This window comes from Montipora foliosa, chromosome 3 (assembly GCF_036669935.1).
Source record: "Montipora foliosa isolate CH-2021 chromosome 3, ASM3666993v2, whole genome shotgun sequence".
Classification (NCBI taxonomy): Eukaryota; Metazoa; Cnidaria; class Anthozoa; order Scleractinia; family Acroporidae; genus Montipora; species Montipora foliosa.
The window spans coordinates 50,021,612-50,042,548 of NC_090871.1; the positions used below are offsets into that span (position 1 = coordinate 50,021,612).

The window sequence follows — 20,937 nt, forward strand, 5'->3', positions numbered from 1 at the left end:
TTTTTGCGCCACTTAAATCAATAGAGCGGAATAGACTAGGCCTCCATTGGACTGCTATGAGAAAGTTATCCACTGTCTCCTTTGATGTGTTCTGTGCTTTTACAACGGAGAATTCATGATTTCTTGCGTACTTAATCAGAGTTTTGTCGTAAGAAATTTGCAGCCAAGCCTTGCAGACTAGAGAAGCGGTTCTTCGAATAAATTTGTAGGGTAAATATGAGAAAACGTGAAGTATGATGCTTTGAGGCAAGGTATCCATTTATCTTCAGACAAGTAGCTACGAAATTCATTCACGTATAAAGCCATTTAAGTGACAGTCTTATCACGTAGATTTAAGAGTTGCTAATGCTGTCAGATTCTCAGGTCCCACCAAAGAAAAGTATCTGTTTGGATTTTTGGTCTAAAGATCTAAAAAAGCAACTGTGTATTACAAGTGAGACAGCAAATTATCAATGGAACTTTCTTTGTGAAACGACTTATCAAAGCACTGCAATACCCATTCAAGGAACCCTTATCATACTTCAAAAAGGGAATGGAGCTCAGTATCTTGAGACGACAACTTGATCTTTTGATATTCTAAAACAACAACATTTGTACTTACCTTAATGGATTTTTGGATTCTTAAATAAAGCAACACGTTTTTCACGTCCTTGATAATCGGGCCAGTTTCTCGTTTCCCCACCAAAGAAAAGAACCTGTTTTACATGATGTTTGGTCTCAAGATAAAAGTAACCAACTGCGAGGAACAAACTAAAAGGCACATTATCAAAGAAAGTTTTGTTCTCCAACGACCTATCGAAGCACAGTTGTTTCAAACCGAGAATAGCATTTTCCTCAGCACTACGATGCTGCGGCTAATTCACAATAATACAATGACTGCATAGACTTTTCAAATAGGAGGAAAAAGTACGTATCTTAATACAGCATTTTCAGAAGTTAAACAAAAACTAGTGACAATAGGTAATAAAAGACTTTTTTCTTTCTTTTAACCTTAACTGACCCTTTTAAGATTAGTTTGCTGAATAGTAGGCATCTTCTTTAAGTTCGTTTATGCTACCGTTTTTCTCTTATTTAAGTCGTTTTCTTTCAAAGACAGCCGTGCAGCAATAAATATTGTTAACCGCTTAGCAAAACAACCCCCGCACTCACTGATAGTGCGAGAAATCTAAACGTTCAAACACTGACTTTTCATAAGAGTTTGTAATGACATTATATCGAGTTTGCTAGCTTATCCTTTACGCAGTCATATGGATCAAGTTGAAAAAAAGGTACAATATGGCCATACTTTGTCTAGAACATTACTTTGGCATGACGTTTTCGCAAGTTGAATCTATTAGCCTCAGGCTACGAGGAGTGTAACTGAGACCCCATAATCACGACTCTATTTGCAGTAAGTTAATGGGTACACACATCATATCGCTTTTTCAAAAGATTCCCGAAAACTCTTTCCCGCTTAATTACTTTTTTGGCAGATGTTTGCCAGATACTCCCATTTTCACTATTGTAGACGCCACAAGACAATATTTCGCGCGCATTTTTTTCGTCATGATTTTGGCGGGAAGTAGGTCGGATATGGTCTAATGACTCTGCCGAGAGAGAACATTATTTTTGAAAAAAAAAATAGAAAAAATGCGCAATGAGAATTTGTCAAAAGTGTTAAATCTAGACAGCTCAGAATTTTTTTGCCTAATTGTCTCCTTGCGTCCGTCCTATATAGAGGTAGAGGATATTTTTGTTTGGTCCAATTTTCACTTTAAAGCCAAAACCTTTAGTAGAACCCATTTACTGAAAACTAACATTAAGAAAATTGCCTGGGATGACAATTGCATTTCGTATTACCACGTTGTTGTGCACATCTGAATAAACATTCCGATAAGAGTAAAATGACCCTACGGTCGCAGATAACTTAGTGGGGACTCACATCATATCAGTATGCCAAAAGGTTCACATCAGTCTGGGAGAGGGTCTATATTTTTACCACGGCAGGGTAGCCTTTCAGTTACCTGTGGAGAAACAGAATCGATAAATGAAAATTAACACTAAAAACCAAAGTACTAATAAAGTTGCCACCGATATCATGGGGTTTACGTTTTTAAATATTCGAAGAACTACTGCCACAAGCCCACTATATTAGATTTCAACTACATCTTACAAAGGCGTTTTTAAGAGTCAAATGACACCTTCCAACACGCAATGAAATGTCCTCTTCTTTCTTTTACTTTTCACGGACCTCTCTAAGATAGTTTGCAGCAAAATCATGGGCAACCATACCATTTCTTGGTCGTCAGCTGATGAGAACCTTTAACTTCATGTTATTTGAGAAGTTTACTTTCAGAAGACAAAAGACCAATTCGGCTAACGCAATGTTGTACCCAAATCAAATCTCTTGGGGTTAAGATTCTTTGTGTATTGCATTTGCATGAGTACCTTGACTTTTACTTCACTTCAATTGGGACCTTAAAGGGTTAAGTTGGCATCTTAGGCGGCTTGTCTACACGAAAACGATCTTCTCCCTTTGTTTTGTCTACCACGTGCTAACTATTTTTCTTTAATTTTGTATGTCAGTAAATTCAGTCGTAACCGGTCCATCGAAAAGAATTCTAGTTCCCAAAAAAAACAAACAGGCAGCTAATAATTGTCTAGCAAAGATGAGAACGGCGCCGAGACAATTTTGTCTACGCCGAGCTGCAGCAATGACCCTTTGCAGACCTTTGCATCCGGCATGAGGTATTAGCACAAAACGGTGCTTTCAAACAGTCATGAAAATACTTGCTACATTTCATCCACATGATCTTATGGCAATTTTCATAACGGTTTTGAACATTTTCCCCTGAATGTTTAATTCAGAGGAAAATGTTCAAAACCGTTGAGCAGATACAACGCCATTTCAATGATGAGTTTTGCGCCATTTTAACCATTTTAATTTATACGGCATGCATCAGTGCATGCAGATAAAGAATTCAGATAGCAAGTATTTCTTTCGATCGCTTCATAGGGAAAAATCTTTCTCTTTTTAGTTTTACAAGGGTCATTTGATTGTACTGATTGAATCCTAAGTTCTCCACGCTACACAATAAGTCTAATAAGTTTGTCTTTACATGCTATGCTAAGTATTCACACTAAATCATGCGAAAGGCATATCTCTCTCTGCGTTAGATATACAGAGAATATATGAGTAAAATGAAAAGAACCATAGAAAGCGAAAACAGAGATGAACAACAACATACCTTTCAGCGAATGATTCAACATCACCGCATGATATCGTGTTTTGATATGAGGTGCCCGTAAAAGGTCGTAAAATGGTTCAATGCTTAAAATTAGGAGTGTTTAATGACTCCATAATCAATTGGAGATAAGTTAATGGGGACATACAGTGCTTGCGGCATTTTCCGTCGCATTCTTTGTTTTTATCGTTTGTTTCATTTTACATGGACTTTACAAGAAAACACCTCGCGCGAGTTTCCCTCGTCTCGCGGGAAGCAGTTTTGCTGTCATTGACTTCGCGGAGAGAGATAGAGTAGTCCGCCGTGTTTTTGAAAGCAAAAGATGCATGTAACTAAATAAACTAAAGAGCAATGAGATTTTGTTACTAGACTTCTGTTGAATCTGGAAGGTTGACATTCGGCTTTATCTTTCCGTCGCCTTCGTTTAAGAACGGATGTTTCGTTTGGTCGTGGCCTCTAAGTAATGACTTACAAAACAACGAGATTTGACTTACGTGTAAGACTTACAAAACATCTCAATTTTCTAAAATTGGCCATAAAAGCGTCCATTCCTCATTACCAGTTTACTTTACCAAAATAAATAAACGATCAGCAGTCAGAGAGTACAGGGAGAGGAAAAATGGCGCCATTAGCTCCCTTGTATTGCACTTTCTTCCTGTCTAAGTTTTGCATGGGGTGACTTGAATCATATGTATCACCTACAGACATTCTACCTTTCTTACCTGTTATTTCAATCCTCTCCAAAGTGTTGAAACTGCAGGCACCTCAAGAAATAAGCCTGTAGAATAAAGATTATTGGAAAATCTCATCTCTTAACCCGCTGAAATGTTTCATTAGTCTAGATTATCGTGGTTATTATTTTTTTTTCCCAATGCCTTTTATATTAATACAGAATTGTTATTATCGTTGTTGGGGTTGCTTTTCTTAATTGCCGGAAAAAAAAAAATTAAGGTTTTGTTTTTGTTTGTTTGTTTGTGTAAACATAGTTCATATAGATGAACTGCTTATGAAACCCGGAGAGAGAACAGTACTGTCGCACTTCATGTTAACTTGACCGTGACGTACCATGCACAATCTGTTGTCCTCGGTTCTCAACTGAATTTTGAATAAATTAATCGAAACTATTGATTGGCTTTCTTTTAGAAAAATCGCGTGGTTTGTGCATGGTTAGGGCCAAAACAGAGAACAAAGTTGAACAAATTTGTTCACTGGTATGCTAAGTGACCTTTCTAGACAAGGGCATAAGCTTTCCTCAAGCTATCCTATCCCTTTAAAATTACTTACTTTCAACTGTCGTTCCCCTGCTTTGGTATAGGATCTGTATGTGTTTGCTGAAGGAACGTTAAACATTGTGCCAACAGATATTCAACATGTATACAGATTGCTATTCAAAGTTTATAGCGATGTGACTTTCCAGAGGAGACAAGAGATCCTCGCGTATCGTCATAAACTCGAAAATTCACCACTCGTCTGGAAGTAATTCAATTCTGAAATTCGAGAATTCCGTACAAATGAAAACGCAAGAAACGTGTTGTAATACCTCGCACAAAATAAAAGCGTTTTTAAGCCTGACTGCTCTTGACATGTATTACAATAAATCAGATGACTTAAAGTCTCGATTCAAGGCGCATACTTTTTTGAATCGATTGCATGCTGATGAATACAATGTGTCTGCACTCCCTTTAATAATCGGCTTTACGTGACGCCACCAGTCGGTGCGTTTTTTTAAATAAAGATACTTTAAATATGTCAGTCAACCATTGTTAAATTGTGTCCGATCAAAACCGATTTGTGCATGCGCTATAAATTGCTTATCAACAGCCTTTGATCAATTTTGTGTTACCACAATGAAAGGAACGTCTGCGTCGAGCGTAATATATAGCCGTTCACCAGAACGTTTTGTCAGGATCGGTAAGAGGCCTCTTAGGAGGGTTCCAAGGTTTGCATCAATGCGCGGCAGCGTAAAGTGGGTTTGGGCCCGGTGCAAGTCCTCCCATGCAACTGATCTAGGGAATTCCGCTCTCAAGCTTTGCGAAGTTGGTGAGTTGCGCCACCACGTAGGTCATTGAGATGTCAGGAAGGACCGTTCATTTTTCACCTCAAATAAAATTTAAGTGGTTCGTTTCTTCCCCTTGCACAAGCAGGGGGCATGGCACAGTGTCGCTGTGTTAACTTTGATTACAGTCAAATCTTGGAAATATGCGACAAATATATATATATATAGTTTGAAGGGACCAAGGACGGACAACTCCTAGATGACATTTTCATTGGGAGAAAAACGTTTTATGCCCTGAGCGGGATTTGAACCCACGTCTCCCTGATTACCGGTTGGATGTGATCACCACTACACTATCAGAGCAACCATGCTGGTTACATGGCCAATCTAGATAGCGAATGGGAATTAAGTGGTCATCCTGGGCCCATGTTTTTCCCAACCAGAACGATGATTCACAGGCGGACGATATATATATACCTATCTTAAGGTCTCTTAAGGTCTCTGTCATTACCACAAAAATTGACATTGATATTTTACTCTTATTTCAAGCTATCTCAACTCGTGAGAAAAAGTGGTTTTGCTCACGCATGCAGGGCCTTCCCCTGACGTGCTAGAGAGAAACCAATGGATGCGCCATCAAATGCTGCAATAACTTCTCGGGGTTAAGGGGGGCAATAGCTATTTCCGGGGGGGGAGATATCACCAAAAAAAACTGCCTTCTCTCACGTATACAGGGCCTTCCCCTGACGTGCTAGAGAGAAACCAATGGTGCCACGAGATTCGCCATCAAATTCTGCAAGAACTTCTGGAGGTTACGGGGGAGTACCTATTTCCGGGAAGGAAATATCGCCAAAAACTGTCTTTTCTTACGTATGCAGGACTTTCCCTGGGCGTGCTAGAAAGTAACCAATGGTACCATGAGATGCGCCATGATTAGGATTAGGGAGACCACACTCAAAACCGGGGGAAGTTAGACCCTAAAAACCACTTTTCCTCACGTGTGTACAGTCTTCCAGAGGCCGTTAAAAGTGAAACGGACCTTACCACGAGATGGGCCATCTCCTGAGGAATCTTCCTGGCGCGGTCTCGGGTCACCCGGACCCAAACGGGGAGAGTTAGGCCCGAAAACGAAAAACAAGTTTTTCGAGGATAACTCCCCCGGGATTTGGAATTTGGCCAATCCAAGGGCACCGTGAGGAGGGTCTCTGGAGGGCGCGTCTGATGAGCATAAGGCAAAATCCGGGGGGCCATTTTCGTGTCAAAACAGGGGTGCTCTTTGGCCTCTGAGGTCCACAGGTCGATTCGCCCCGGGTCGAAACTGGTGCGAAAAGTTGTTGGGCAATAGGGTCTAGGCGCATGAGGAATGGGGTCCCAAGTGAATAAAACGTAGGAATGTTAAAGACAAAAGACTGTGCACAGGGTGCCCACCTCAACACAGGATGCCCATATTTCGTCACGTGATAGATCTCGTTGAGACCTTTCCAACGGTGTATGGTATTATGGAATATCTCCATGGCAACCTGAAATAAGCTTTTTCCATGATTTGGCCGTGCAGATCCAGTGGTAGATTAACTCCTACACAGGATTTGAGGCTCTTCAAGAGTCGACTGGAGAGGTGGTCGTGAAATTTGACCGTTGCATTTGAGCTACGAAGCTGAAACTTGGCACGCCCCTGTGTACGGCCTAGAAGGTAAGGCCAAGAGAATATGGGGGAGACCGGACAAAACCGGGGGGAGTTATGGCCAAAAAACGTTTTTCTTACTTACGCAAAGCCATCCTGTGAGGTGCTACAAGGAAACCAATGGTATCACGAGATGCGCCTTGTGATTCTGCAACTACTTCTTGGGGTTAGAGAGACCACACTCAAAACTGAGGGGAGTTAAACCCGAAAAACCACTTTTCCTCATGTGTGTACAGTCTTCCAGAGGCCGTTAAAAGTGAAACGGACCTTACCACGAGATGGGCCATCTCCTGAGGAATCTTTCTGGAGCGGTCTTGGGTCCCCCGGACCCAACCGGGAGGAGTTAGGCCCAAAAAAGAAAAACAAGTTTTTCCAGGATAAGTCCCCCGGGATTTGGAATTTGGCCAATCCAAGAGCACCGTGAGGAGGGTCTCCGAAGGGCGCGTCTGATGAGCGTAAAGCAAAGTCCGGGGGGCCATTTTCATGTCAAAACAGGGGTGTTCTTGGGCCTCTGGCGTCCACAGGTCAATTCGCCCTGGGTCGAAACTGGTGCGAAAAGTTGTTGGGCAATAGGGTCTAGGCGCATGAGGAATGGGGTCCCAAGGGAATAAAACGTAGGAATGTTAAAGACAAAAGACTGTGCAGAGGGCGCCCACCTCAACACAGGATGCCCATATTTCGTCACGTGATAGATCTCGTTGAGACCTTTCCAACGGTGTATGGTATTATGGGATATCTCCATGGCAACCTGAAATAAGCTTTTTCCATGATTTGGCCGTGCAGATCCAGTGGTAGATTAACTCCTACTCAGGATTTGAGGCTCTTCAAGAGTCGACTGGAGAGGTGGTCGTGAAATTTGACCGTTGGATTTGAGCTACGAAGCTGAAACTTGGCACGCACCTGTGTACGGCCAAGAAGGTAAGGCCAAGAGAATATGGGGGAGACCGGACAAAACCGGGGGGAGTTATGGGCAAAAAACGTTTTTCTTACTAACGCAAAGCCATCCTGTGAGGTGCAACAAGGAAACCAATGGTATCACGAGATGCGCCTTGTGATTCTGCAACTACTTCTTGGGGTTAGAGAGACCACACTCAAAACTGAGGGGAGTTAAACCCGAAAACCACTTTTCCTCATGTGTGTACAGTCTTCCAGAGGCCGTTAAAAGTGAAACGGACCTTACCATGACATGGGCCATCTCCTGAGGAATCTTTCTGGTGCGGTCTTGGGTCCCCCGGACCCAACCGGGAGGAGTTAGTCCCAAAAAAGAAAAACAAGTTTTTCGAGGATAACTCCTCCGGGATTTGGAATTTGGCCAATCCAAGGGCACCGTGAGGAGGGTCTCCGGAGGGCGCGTCTGATGAGCGTAAAGCAAAGTCCGGGGGGCCATTTTCGTGTCAAAACAGGGGTGTTCTTGGGTCTCTGGCGTTCACAGGTCGATTCGCCCCGGGTCGAAACTGGTGCGAAAAGTTGTTGGGCAATAGGGTCTAGGCGCATGAGGAATGGGGTCCCAAGGGAATAAAACGTAGGAATGTTAAGGACAAAAGACTGTGCACAGGGCGCCCACCTCAACACAGGATGCCCATATCTCGTCACGTGATAGATCTCGTTGAGACCTTTCCAACGGTGTATGGTATTATGGGATGTCTCCATGGGAACCTGAAATAAGATTTTTGGGTGATCTGCTGTGCAGATCTGGTAGTGGTTTTACTCCTACACAGGATTTGAGGCTCTTTAGGAGTCGACTGGAGTAGTGGTCGTGAAATTTGACCCTCGGATTTGAGCTACGAAGCTGAAACTTGGCACCCACCTGCGTACGGCCTAGAAGATGAAGCCAACGGAATATGGGGAAGACCGGACAAAACTGGGGGGAGTTATGGCCAAAAAACGTTTTCCTCACCAACGCAAAGCCTTCCTCTGAGGTGCTACAAGGAAACCAATGGTATCACGAGATGCGCCTTGTAATTCTGCAACTACTTCTTGGGGTTAGTGGGTCCCAGCTGAAAACCAGGGGAAGTTTTGGCCCAAAAAGTGTCTGTCACCTCTCCCATGTGCAGAGCGCTCCATGGGGACGCTGGAGCGAAACCCATGGCACGGCCAGATGCGCCTGGTCATTGCGCATCTTTGTAGCGGGGTCGGGGGCCCCTGCTTTCCGGTGGGGGGACGTTTCAAGACAAAGACCCGCTTGGTCTCCAGCAAGACTTGAAAAAAAAGGCCCCTCCACCGCCCTGGGTTACGTCCATAAATGCGAGGATCATAACTTTACTTGATTTCATATCTGCAGTTCAGTATACGATTCATTTCATACACCATTTCGTTCATTGACAGTATTTATTTGACAACATATTACGATTTGGCAATACGTACTAAGATTTCTGCGTCAAATGATCTCACTGACCTCGAGTCTCTTGTTAATCGCGAGCTTGGCAACTTCAACGAATGGCTTAAGGCCAACAAACTGTCTTTGAACATAAAAAAATCAAACTTTGTCATCTTTCGTCCCCGGCAAAAGAATATGCCCTTCATACCTAGGATTGGAATTCTCGACTCCGTGACTAACACCTCGCAAACCTTGAAATGAAAGATTATTTCAAATACCTTGGCTTGCTGATTGATTCAAATCTTTCATGGAAATATCACATAGAATCTATCTGCCACAAAATCAGCAAGTCGATAGGAATTATAGCCAAGATTCGACATTATGTCCCACGTCGTGTTTTACTTTCAGTGTACAACTCATTAATTGTCCCTTACTTAACTTATGGTATTTGTGCTTGGGGTAATTGTGCCTTGAAATTTCAAAGAAAGATCGTAACTCTACAAAAACGGGCCTTACGTCTTATTTACTTCTGTAAGTGTAAGGAACACGCCGTACCCTTCTTTCTCAAATCAAATTGCCTTCCCCTACCTAGCCTATTTTCCAGATATTGTAGCTAGTTATTGTATGATATCAACAGACAGACAGCACCAGTTAGTATACTCAATCAGTTTGTTAAAACAAGTCAGATTGAGAACTTATTGTAATTGAGATTTACAAGGTTGTTCTGAAATTTACCTGGATAACGACAGTAAGATTAGGATTTTGCCTAAAAAACCTTGAAATAATTAAAGAGGAGAAACCTTTAAGATTTTGCAAGATGTAGCCAATTTACCAAGAGTTTTTGGCGGATTTTCCAAATGACTTACTGAGATTTGACTGGGATTTCCTGACAAATAGATCCTGAGATTTACTAAGATCTACCGAGACATACGGGATTTAAGATCATGATTGGATTTACGAGCTCAAGATGTAGTAAGGTTATTATGATATTCCAAGGTACTGTTTCCTAAATACAGAGCTATACACAATAAAGCAAGATATACTGGGATTTATTAAGATATACATGATATTTACACACATATAGCGAAAATGATTCAGTTTTTTAAATTTGCCATGATTTACTGAGATTCACCTATGGATATCAAAATATAATGTGATTCTCTAACAAATAAAGGAGATTTACAGGCTTACACTGATATTGACGGTTTTACCAAGATGTATAAAAAGGTCATGAGATATGCCAATATTTACAAAGATAAACTGGGCCTTACAACGTTATAGTGATATTTACAGAGACATTTCCCAAGATATACTGAGATTCACGAAGACATAGACCAATTGCATAAATGGCGCCCAAATTTGAGTAACAATACTTTATACATCCTTAGCCTCGTGTTTATGTTTCAAGAAAAAAGGATTTTTCTCATGAATGTCAGCTAAGGATGTATCAAGTATTGTTATTCAAATTTGGGCGCCATTTATGCAAAGGGTCTATTGAGATTATTTTAAGGTTGACTGAAACCTTTTTAACCTTCACTGAGTTGTATTAAGATATATAATCATTATTAATTAAAAAGAGATCTAGGAGACCTGAGGAAATCAAGGATGCATCACCAGACTCCATAATTTGAAAGATTGTGAGATAAAACTGGTGTCATTTTTGGTTTTTATTATTTACATTGCATGAATTATGTGCTGCCCCTCTAAGAGCCCCTGTAAAATGACAATGATTTCTTACCTTTTACTCTTTGGAGTTGACGCCAAAGCTCTTTTTCACAAATATGGCAATCATAACTAGCATCAAATAGTTTTTCATCTCTCTTGCTTGGTAAATTTCATTGTTTTTTTAAAAGTATTTCTTTTCTTAAACTTAACAAAGATATCAGCAACATTGTCATCTTTACTGATTGCAGAATAAAGAATCAATTTAAAATTAATACCAGAAGGACCAACAGCATAAAAACAAAATCCGGATTGATGAATGGCTTTTTTTTGGGTTTCCTTCACAATGTTAAGGAACACTGTAAAACATTCAGAATCTGCATAAATTACTAAAGGTACTTTTATTACTTTTGACTTCTTTTTGATAATTTTGGAAATTAATTTTTTTTTAATATTTAGTTTGAAAACAGCAAGACCATTTCCTTTACAATATTCAAAGTGTTTTTTAAAAATATCTCTTTAAAAAAATTCATCTGGCAATCAAACAGTCTAGGAACGTTTTTAATGAATGAGTAATGCAAATTTTCTCATTTTCCTTCAGAATCAGTTAAAAATAATAAATCAATTGAGTTATTTTCAGTAAATTCTTTGATTGAGTTATATAATGGAAAACATGTACCCTTCCAATGTTCATTTAATCCAAATACATTAATTAATTGGTGGTAAAATTTCATGGTTTTTCTAATTTTGGGATGTCCTTAATAGCAAGTGGAAAGCTTATTAGGCTGAAAAGTCTAAATCTGTTTTGTATTTTAAATCTGTTATTCTTTCTTCACCATTTTCCTTTGGGTAAAAACGACGAAAAATAGCCCATTTAAAACAACAAATGATTTGCATGTTAATAACTGCCTTTTAACCGACTTAGGATTTCGAGTTGGATTTTCGAATTGGATTTTCGGGTTGAATTTCGAGTTGGATTTTCGAGTTGGTCACTGTAAATTAATGGAGACTGCAGACCAGGGGTAAAATGCAGACCAAGGTTATAATGTAACTGTTGAAAATAAAAAAAAAACCTTTTAGAAGAGCTAACCTTAGGCCTAATTAGACCTAAAACAATATTTAGGCTAAACTCAAAAATCCAACTGGAAAACCCAACTCGAATTCCTAACTTATTGAATTGGCACCCTTCCTTTTTTACTGCAATAAATTTTGGTAAACGATTTATTTCATGCGTATGTATTTTAAAACTAAGGATTTTTTTCAAACTTGAGATTACTCAGTCCTAATTCTGTATTAATTTCTTTTTCTGTTACTGTTTTGTATTATGTTTTAATAAAAGATCATCTTCATTTATTTCGTTATAATTAGCTTTTGAATTTCAAAATGTATAAAATATTGTGTTTCTAAGTGTCTTTGTTTAAAAAAAAAATTAAATACCATTTCCACACTAACTACAACTTTAATATTTTTGTGCTCCACAGGCTATTTCCACTCTTGCCTGCTAGCCACTGGCGCTGGCTCCTGTTTTCATGATCTGCAGTCCACCTCTTCCCTTTTTTTCTCAACTGCGTTCTGGTTCTAATTCAATAAAACTGATTTGATTTTTAATTTTCCACTTTAACTCCTTTTGTACTTACGTCAACATTTTTCAATTCAAATTTAACTCTTTTAGACAACCTTTTAATGCAGATTTTTCTGATACTTTTTATTTCTTTTCCATCTTCTCCGACTTTGGTGGTACAATACCAGCAATTTTACAGAATTCTTCAATTTCCGTACTACTTTTTTTTTTATGAAATTGGGGTTTTCTCTCATTTTTTCTAAAATATTACTTATCTGATCATTTTTTTAATGTTCAAGTTCTTCTATTTGTCTTTGTTCTTTTCCAAGTCTTTGTTCTCTAAATTTTTAATAGTTCATTTTAAAATTATTTTGTGACATTTTCTTTATCTTTTTTAAAACCTTTTTATTTCAATTTTTTGCGCGTTATTGTTTCGTACCCACACCCTGCTAGCTGAGCCTTTCTTAGCTCGATGAGAAAGAAAGAACTCTGCAGAAATCATGTTAAGTCTTTATTAAGTATGTTGCTTGGAGACAGTTTCAAACCCAGGCCAAGTCTCCATCGCACTTCAAGACGCCATGTTAATTTTCATACTGAAGGCTCGATTTTGACCTTGACCTTGTCAAAAATATGATCCGCGCGTTGCCTAAACCGGTTTCACCAGAGTGAATAGCTCAGAAAGTTGGACTGCTGCGACCTAAAAGACTATACACGTTTTCTGCAGCCTCTCTTTCTCACCCTCAGGTGAGTTTTTGAGAGGCTCTTCTCGCAGGGTGCATACCCATTGCTACGCTTCGCTTGCCTGTGTTCTTTATCCCCGATTTTTTTCACACTTCACCGAAAAAAAAAATCGTATAAAACAAACAACTCAGAAAATCCACAGTATCAAAAAATTGGCGAAAACACAAAAATCATAAAAGCGAAAATCATAAAATAAGCAAAAGAACTGTAAAAACACCCAATAACAAACCGAATTTCTAAAACCATTTATCTACTACGCGCATCTTCCAGGGTTTGCTGCAGGAGGAACATTCTAATCCATGGGGAGCAGTGGCAGAAAAACAAGTTACAGAATAGAGTGTGGGGTGTTCCCCTGAAGAGATGAAGCCAATGGCTTTCCTGAATAGCGCTCGTAATTGTGCATCGTCCTGGCCTAAAATCAGGGGGTGGCTCATCCAGGTGCGGGGAACCCTCCACAAAAAACCAGTTTGGCTATAGAGTGTATGGCCTTTGGTCACCACCCCAGGAACTCCAGAATGCAAAGGAATCCCAGGACGAATATGATACCATCTTGAACGTCAGTGAGAGGTCTCTCACGTGGCAAAACGACGAACGACTTCGGACAGGCTCTCACCACCTTTGAACACTTCAAAGGAGCATTTAATACATCATTCGGGGATCAATCCTGTAAATCAGTCGAGTGATGACACGGCTGGGGTTTTCGAGGACATCATGAAGGTAGACGATTCGTTTGCTCCATATTTTCTTACCCATGGTGCTCCGCACGCCCACATTCAGCGCGCGGAGCTCCGCTAAACGTACGCATTGCACGCCAATTTTTTCGCCGGCTTTGTTCTTTCAACGGCAAAATTATTGCCGACAAGGGTTATTGCGTGATGTTCACACCACGTGACGTACAGTAGCAAATAAAATCGCGCAAAAATTAATAGGCGGGTTGTAAATGTATAACGTATATAAGTGGGAAAGGTCCATGCTGTAACCGAATGTGGAAAACCATTGAAGTCACCAAAACTTTGCGGTCTCGACCCTAAGGACAACACAAGACATCATCTTAGGCACGTTGTTTATTTCGAATTTAATGTACATTCCTAGCGGCATTTTTCGCAACTTCAGCACTTACGATTTACCAATAATTATGAATAATGAATAATTGGTAAATAATTGAATCAATAAGAGCACACTTTCGAGTTAAAGTTTACTTAAGCCTCTGTTTCAAAGCGAATCTAAGTACGCACTCTCCCTTATCAACAAGATAATACAGAAAGCGTTTGTTCTTGTTGATTTCCTTTTCAATGTTGGGGTTAGAAGGAAATGGTATGATACAATAGAGGAATAACAAAACTAGGTATTAAATACACTTAAAATAACAATATAACAATGTTTTTATACATACTCTGTTTTAATGCCACAAAGACCGGAAATCAAAACTGTCAATAATTTTATCTTCACCCTTTTTTTGGTCTATATTTCGATTTGTTTAAACTGACACCAGTTAAATGACAAGATTACATGCTGCAAATTTGAACGCCTTTAGGACCAAACAAATACTACTTAATCCAGAGCATTATAAACAAATTTGCTTACGATTTGTTTGGACAAAAACCAGAAGGCACTTGAACCACAGACTTAACTTAAGCCTCATTTAAGAAAGAAAAACTTAAAACTAAAGAAGACACTCTTTCAGCTCAAAATATCAGCAAATAAATCCATAAATCACATTACTTCACCTATAAAAAAAGTTTTCAATTTAACTACCAAACTGTAATCAATTACAGCCGATAGCAACAATGAAAAAATATCACACATGCCCTGAAAAATAGTGCTACAAACCAAATATGTTCCAAGCAAAGAAAGTAGGCCAAGTTTTTAAATGCAAGCAGTAAACATGACTTTGAGACTCTTGGCAGTAAAAGAAGGATTTGCTCGAGGTTTGCTCAGAGTAAATTCGAATAATGTTACCTTTGTAAATGCTATGCACTTGGATTCACTTTGAAAAAGAGGCTTTAACTCAGAAAAAGCCTACTGCATGAATTAGTTTCCCCAGATCAGATTCAGTTTGAATGAAGAATTAAATGAATATGAATGAAATATCAACGAATAGTATCAGTTCAAAAAAGATAACATTAAGTGTAAATACTGCTACATTTTTAAACAATACATGTAATTATAGCCTGCCCTCTAAAGAGCAACTAACACGATCAAAATTGCAGGTGCCATAGAATACCAAAGTACATGTACATGCATAAAAGCTGGCACCAAGGGGAGGTGGGAAGCGGAAACAACTTCCCATACTCTCCCAATTGAATGTAATAATAGGCCACTTTCAATATATTAAAATTCAGCTTAAAAGAGAGGTTCAGAGGACAAAGACAAAGGAAAGTGGCCTGATATGTTAATGTCTTTCGCACTCATTGCAACTTGTTTCTATTGTTCTTGTCCTCTCTGCCTCGCTATCAAGCTGAATATTTATATTTTGAAAATGGCCTATTGAAGTGGTAAGAAATCGACAATGTCCTTGGCAGTGGATTTCACTGTTGAACGTGCACAAATATTCAGGGCAACTACAACACTGATGAAAAAACAGTATTAATAAATTTCACATGTACATGGGATACACATAATAACAATTATCTATCTTATTTGCTGTCTTTCAAAACGACAGCTTAAAATTCAAGATAACACAGCCTTCTCAAAATATTTTTCGGGAGCAGGTCATAAGGAAGGTGGAGACGGTTTGGTGCTAAAGGCACCCAAGCGAGTGCCCAAAGGATGCAAGCTTCTAGGAGGGTCTCGGGGCATTATCCCCTACGGATTTTTTCAAATTTAGACATTCACAGATGCAATTTAGTGCAATCTGGTGGATTTAAAGTGACGAACGTTCACATATGGATTTGACACTTGCTTGGCGTCTGATAAGAAATACTGGAATGCTAATTCAATCAACATTTCATGTGCGCGAGGCAAAAAAATATTGTGGACACGAATTTGTACGTCAAACAAACTTTTTTCAAGCTTTTAGAATATCTCCAGTGACTTCACGTTCGAGCTAAAAATGTACTGTCTCTGACATTTTCTGACTAGAAGGAGACGGTGGCTCATTGAGCCGTCGACTGGCCGGTTTTGAGAAGGCTGATAACAACAACCAATAGTTTTTGCAGAGAAAGTTAGTCTTCAAACTCTTTCAAATTCCGTAAAACAAAATATTTTGTAATGTAGTACAATCCATAGCAACATAAAATATAATGACTTTTTGCTTGACCAACTGCAACATCCTGTCATCAGAATGTTGAATTCACAATAACGTTAATGATTATGTCAAAACCTCTTGGGTGAATGTTTATTACAGGAAAGCTATCCACATCACTGTGACGTGCAGTTAAAAATGTTATGGCTGTAGTCAAGGATTGTGATAGATCATGAATGTATACTGACTGGACTTAAATGCCATTTTCCCCTCCACTGTTACCTTTCCACCAGGGAAAGAATCATCTGTAAAGAAATGAAAATAACGAGAAATGAGGTTGATTGCCCCTTTTCTTTTTTTTTAGTACTGGTCATTGTGTTATTCCAGAGCATTATGGTGTGATTCGTAAGAAGCTTATGGTCACCAAAGTTACACCCTGACAATTAAATGTAGGGTTTATTCCTTGAATGGGTCCAAGGGAATCTACAATGTACATCAAGCACAACAAACATTATTCTGAACACAATCTGTCTGTCATATATCGTACCAACTTCAATCCCTGCTGGATGTACGTTAACAAGCCCAATCTGGTATATAACAAAGGTGTGAATCAACTAAAGACACTCTTGCGTCAAAACCATGCAACTGTACTTTGCTCAGACAAAACAAGAATGTCACCATCTTTTAAAGTGTACAGGTCTTCCTCAGCCAATGGCAAACCATTACATAAAGCAAGCACAGCTGAACTAAAACAAAAAACTGTTTAATTTTTACTGTTACATTAACTTACAACTTCTGTGTGCCCTGGAGAAAGTTTTCAAACTTATTAAGAACTACATGTACTTCTCAAGCTCATTAATAATTCATTAGCCAAAAACAAAAGAAACCTCAACCGTGAAGAAAGTTTGGATATGTGGTCTTAATTAGTATAAAAGTTTGCCAACTTTGATCCCAAATATCTCTTAAAATACTGATTCCTTTGAGAAGCAATATCAAACACTCGAAAGAGTGTTTCATCTAACACTTGAAAAATCTTTTCTTTAATGTTAATAAAAATCCTAGAATGAAGGTGAAGTGAAGGTTGAAGGCGTTTCAGAAACAGTGAATGGAAATCACTGCCAAAAATATCTTATTATTTTGATTGGTAAGTTTCAATGACTGGGAGAGTGATCTCAATTTTTTTTGCACAAATCTGGAGTACAATCTGAACACCCTCTCTTCTCTGCAGAGGTTCTTTGTACTGCGTTTAATTTCATCAGATTTTTGGCGAACATCAGGCCACAGTTATTCAAAGACCGGATAAGTTTATCCAGGGGATAAGTCACTATCCACAGTATAATAAAATGTACTTCACGTTAAACACTGGCCAAAATTTCCTTCACACTTTTTGCCTAGATGTGCTTGGAATGTGGATATTCACAGCAACATGTACATGTACATGATGAGGGAAAATACTATCATCTTTGCAGATATTGAAACTGACGGATAATGACTTATCCACCAGATAAAGTTATCCGGCTTTTAAACAACTGGGGCTAACTGTGCAAAAGTAATGCGAGCAAATAAGGGACACCAACCAAAATGAGACAAGGACAACTTTTTAGCTATCACTTTGTGATTAGCCACTGCGTATACCCACAAAAATTAATTTACTTGGTTGCTTGAACATTTGCAAAAACAGACTAGATACCTGCAGGTATATGTGTTCATCATCTTGTCCTGCTGGGATGTGAATTAGATCTGGTTCCCCGTAGCAACCATCTTCAGTTAGGCAAATCTGCTGATCAAAATAATTGATATCATTTGTTAGAATCACATCTCTATTCATTCATATAATATTATTGCTCCAAAACTTGACATAAACAGCTACATGTACATTGACATAAAGCATCGTACATGTACATGTACTATGACTACTGCATTTACTCTGTTTTCTCAACGTTTAGATCTTAAAAGTGCATATGACACAAAATTTTATATTTGCTTGTTCGAAAGAGCTTTTAAAATGATGAAGAATGGCGTTTATTTTATTGTGATAGCTCTCTTGGTTGCCGAATTATTCAAGATTTTGATTTATGCAAATTAGACGACTTGTGACGTCATATAGTGGACACAAGATGATGTAAGATCACAAAAAAATGAACATCTCTAAAGACTTTTTCAGCATAGAACTGAAACTTTTTGCAGTTCTTATACTCATTACAAAGTTCCATGATATGGTGCACTGTGACATTTCCATAGCAATGCAATGGGCTTCAGGCCCCCTCCATCCAAAGGGTAAAATCAGAGTTTCCCTCCCCAATAAGGGTTATTTGCTCTTGATGTTCATTCAGTCCATGTGATCGAATATGGTCATACATGTACACAGCACAAGCACAAGGAAGTCTTTAAGACTCTAAAGCAACAAAGAAGGCATTTTCGATACCGGAAAGGTAGAGGTCTGGTAACGAGTATGTTGCTATGGTGACGTCATAGTCAAAATTACAATGTGTAGTTTTGGTAGCACATCAACCCTGTAAAATTTCAACCCTGCAGACTTAGTATTTGCAAAGATATTCCATGTTTCGTGATTTTACATAATTTTGTGTCCACTATGTGACGTCACAAGTCATTTAATTTGCATAAGTCAAAATCTTGAATAGCTCGGCTACCAAGAGTGCTATCACTGACAATAAAATAAACGCTGTTCTTCACCATTTTGAAAGTTCTTCGAACAAGCTAATAAAAATTTTTGTGTCATATGCACTTTAATTGATTAATTAAATTTAACCCTTTCACTCCTGTAAGGGCCAATGAGACTTATAGATTTTACTCTGTCTAATGCCAGACGATTTTACTCGTCAATGGGGAAGCCCACAGGAGTGAAAGGGTTAAGTCAGTATCTTACAGTATGATCTTTTTTTTTCTTTTACTGTAGGTTCTAAAGATGTCAAAGATCGAAATGAGATTGCATGCTATATTCAAAGTACACATCGATGTCTGACATTTGCAGACTAGCCCCAAATCGCAATCATTGAAAGCTAACCGTTTTAAATCGGGTTCTTAGACTTAAATAATGCTTATCAGCGCTATTTGAAATGGGTGCTTAGACTTAAATAATGTTGGTGTCTGACATTTGCAGACTGAAGACTGCAGACTAAGCACCCATTTCAAATAGCGCTGATAAACATTATTTAAGTCTAAGAACCTGATTTAAAACGGTTAGCTTTCAATAATTGTGATTTAGGGTTAGTCTGCAGTCTGCAAATGTCAGTCACCGAGTACACATCCAGTTAAAATTAAAAGTACTTCAACTGCAACCTTATGACAGCTTCCAATGGGAGCCAAAGAGCTGTATGTTTTTGTGCTGAGTGAAGTGCATATTTTGACACCTTAGAAAAAAAGAAAAGCCCAGTTAAACTCACTGCCTATCGTACCAGCAACAAGTATTATGGTACAACAGATAATATTATTATTGTTTCACAAACACACTAAGGTTGATGTAACAACTGCATCAGATAACCTTACGCCCACGAGATACCAGATACACTTACATCTACTCCAACGTCAATCAGTTCTTTGGGAAGTGTAATGTGGCAAATTAGCAGTTCACTGTAAAAGGCTATTGCTTCAAATCTCGGCAATTAAAGCAGTATTTATAACTGACTAACCAGTGAAGAAGCATGAAGGTATCATCTTGGACCCAACAGTCCACATAAAATCAACCTATGGGCTCAAGACACGGGGTAGTTACAAAAAGACGAAACCTATGTCTTCACAAACATGAGACTAAGGCAAAGTGGTGGCGTTAAATACCTGAACACCCCAAAAGATGACACGGGCGTACCAATCACTTCACTAGCTATAGCGCTAGCTTTGGATGGGATAGACTTGCTTGTGTATTTATCCACGGAATACAGCATGCCCACAAGGTACGTATCTGTTCTTTTCGTAAGAAAAAGTTAGTTACAAAGCCCGGGAACATGTTTTATTTCCCAACGAAATAATAAAACTCGCCGAGGTTATTTTACACTGGCGTCGATCCTGAGAGGGGGATCGGGTAACTACTTGGTGTAGGCACTCATATAGTGGTCCGGTGTAGTCACTCATATAGTGGTCCCAGGCGGCGTACTTAACTATGTTTAATCATCCCTAGCCGTACCTAAGCATCCTTAGCCGTACTTAAGCATCCTTAAGCGTACGTAAGCATCCCTCTTCATCCCTAGTCGTACTTGAGCATCAATTATCATCCCTAGCCGTACCTAGGCATCCCTAACCGTACTTAAGCATCCTTTATCATCCCTAGCCGTAATTAAGCATCCTTTATCATCCCTAGCCGTACTTACGCATCCGTAAGCGTACTTAAGCATCCTTCTTCATCCCTAACCGTACTTAAGCATCCTTTATCATCCCTAGCCGTACTTAAGCATCCCTAGCCGTACTTAAGCATCCTTAAGCGTACTTAAGCATCCCTCTTCATCCCTAGTCGTACTTGAGCATCCTTAATCATCCCTAGCCGTACTTAGGCATCCCTAACCGTACTTAAGCATCCGTAAGCGTACTTCAGCATCCTTCTTCATCACTAACCGTAC

The 20,937-nt window shown here is 39.1% G+C and overlaps 2 long non-coding RNA genes across 14 annotated transcripts in view; both read right to left on the reverse strand.

Moving 5' to 3' along the window:
• LOC137997592 (uncharacterized) overlaps window positions 1-4,933 on the reverse strand; it is a 16,392-nt gene extending 11,459 nt beyond the window's left edge. For 5 of the 13 annotated variants that reach the window (XR_011122515.1, XR_011122519.1, XR_011122514.1 and 2 more), the window contains exons 1-3: window positions 4,509-4,933; window positions 3,947-4,002; window positions 1-2,003 (exon numbers count right to left, since the gene is read on the reverse strand). The exon at window positions 1-2,003 is cut by the window's left edge and continues 4,411 nt beyond it. This is a non-coding gene — a long non-coding RNA (uncharacterized lncRNA). The other 8 variants (XR_011122512.1, XR_011122517.1, XR_011122518.1 and 5 more) reach the window with 8 other exon arrangements.
• Window positions 4,934-14,228: 9,295 nt separating this feature from the next.
• On the reverse strand, window positions 14,229-20,404 carry LOC137997591 (uncharacterized). The gene is made up of 4 exons (XR_011122510.1): window positions 20,162-20,404; window positions 19,667-19,737; window positions 18,057-18,143; window positions 14,229-16,671 (listed from the first exon to the last, which is right to left on the reverse strand). It is a non-coding gene; the product is annotated as an uncharacterized lncRNA (long non-coding RNA).
• Between the last annotated feature and the right edge of the window lie 533 nt (window positions 20,405-20,937).